Source organism: Colobus angolensis, unplaced genomic scaffold (genome assembly GCF_000951035.1).
Source record: "Colobus angolensis palliatus isolate OR3802 unplaced genomic scaffold, Cang.pa_1.0 Scaffold314, whole genome shotgun sequence".
Lineage (NCBI taxonomy): Eukaryota > Metazoa > Chordata > Mammalia > Primates > Cercopithecidae > Colobus > Colobus angolensis.
Window position 1 is genome coordinate 1,332,573 of NW_012116422.1, and position 1,936 is coordinate 1,334,508.

Here is a 1,936-nt window from a genome sequence, read left to right on the forward strand (position 1 = left end):
TTATAGAGACAAGTTGTCAGATCGTTGCCCACTGTAGTCTCTGCCTCCTGGGCTCAAGCTATCCTTCTACCTCAGCCTCCCGAGTAGCTGGGACTAAAGGCATGTGCTACCACACCTGGCTAATTTTTTGTATATTTTATAGAGACAGGGTCTCACTATGTTGCCCTGGCTGGTCTCAAACTCCTGGGCTCAAGCAATCTGCCTGCCTCAGCCTCCCAAAGTGCTAGGATTGTGAGCCACTGCACCTGGCCCATTTCTTTTCTTATAGTTCTGTAGTCAGAAGTCCAAAACAGGTCTCACTGGGCTAAACTCAAGGTGTCAACAGAGCTGCATTTCTTCCTGGGGGCTCTAGTGGAGAATCCCTTTTCTTCCTTTCCCTTTTCAGCTTTTAGAGGCTGCCTGCATTCCTTGACCTGCAGCCCCTTCCTCCACTTTCAAAGCCAGCACTGGCTGGTCAGGTCTTTCACAATGTGATCTCTCTGGTTCTGACCCTTCTGCCTCCTTCTTCTCCATTTAAGAACCCTTGTGATTACACTGGGCCCACACCAATAATCCAGGGTAGTCTCTGTATTTGCAAGTGAGCTGGTTAGCAACCTTAATTCCATCTGCAGTTTTAATTCCTCTTTGCCATGTAGCAACGTATTCATAGGCTCATGCATTAGAACGTGGACATCTTTATTCCACTGTGGACCAATATTCTGCCTTCCACACCCAGCCTCTCTTCTGAGTTTTCCAAGGGCCCCCCATCCTCAGGCATCCTCAGGCATCCTCAGGCATAGACAGCGGGCTGGGCTAGACCACAGCCAGGATGTTCCCGCCACTATCAGAGAGGTCCTTTCTGCCCAGGTCCCCTCCCACCTGCCTACTCCTCTTTCAGCTCGTTCTGTCCTGGATTCCTCTTCCTTCATCCTCTGCTCCCAGTCTTAGGTAGAGAGGAGCTGGGCAGGAAGTGCCAAGGGGTGTGGAGATGGAGGAAGGTAAGGCCTGAGGCACCAGGGCTGTGGGAGCCCAGGGAGCTGAGGCCTTTCAATCCAGACACCCTGCACTTCTTAGGGTCTGGGGCCTCTGGGGACCACACACTGAGCTCCAGGGCTGGAGGGGTGGCCAGCCAAGTATTAGACCCTTCCACCTGTGTGTCCCTAGTTGCCCTTAACAGCCGTAGTTCACCTGGCCCTTTTCTTGGGTGATAACAGACTGTCTGCCTTCATTTATTCCCTTTCCCCTGTCCCTCCCTAGGCCTCAGGCTGGAACCCTATAGTCCCAGCTTCTCGGGAGGCAAGGCCCCAGCCATGCCTCTGTCCCTGAGCTGCTTGGTGTGGGCATGGGGGATCCAGAACCCCAGCAGGAGGGCAGATGGCGAGCACAGGGCAGGAGGGGCTGGACAAAGCCTTTGGCCCTCAGGGAGGGTGACCAACTGGCCCTGGTTTGCCTGGGACTTTCCCAGTTTTAGCACTGAAAGTCCCAAATCCTGGGAAACTCCTTGGTCCTAAGCAAACTGGAACAGTTGGTCAGCCTATCTCCAAGTCCTTTCGCACCTCCTAATCTATTCTAGATCACCTCTGCAGCCTGCACAGCTGGGCCTTTTGACTCCTGGATACTAGAGAGACCTGGGCGCTGAGGAAGGGTCCCGAGCCAGTACCAGGAAAGGATAGACTCCTGCTTGCAGCATTCCCAGCAGAGATATCGCCTGTGGACACCGCGTCTGTGTCTGCATATGGCAGAGCTCCCAGATATATGCACAAGGGAGTGAAAAAATGTGTTTGCACCCCAGTCTCTAAAAATTCAACACCCTGGTTACTTCTGGGTGGTATGTTGCAGGTGACTTTAATATGTGTTATTTGCAGGCCGGGCGCGGTGGCTCAAGCCTGTAATCCCAGCACTTTGGGAGGCCGAGACGGGTGGATGACGAGGTCAGGAGATCGAGACCATCCTGGCG

At 53.6% G+C, this 1,936-nt stretch overlaps 1 protein-coding gene across 1 annotated transcript in view; it reads left to right on the forward strand.

Annotated features, from left to right (window-relative positions):
• LOC105518191 (uncharacterized protein C5orf56) overlaps positions 1-1,842 on the forward strand; it is a 58,546-nt gene extending 56,704 nt beyond the window's left edge. Inside the window, exon 3 of the transcript XR_001002790.1 lies at positions 1,553-1,842. The gene's annotated coding sequence lies outside the window, so the exon portion shown is untranslated. The remainder of the gene's footprint in view (positions 1-1,552) is intronic.
• The last annotated feature ends 94 nt before the right edge of the window (positions 1,843-1,936 follow it).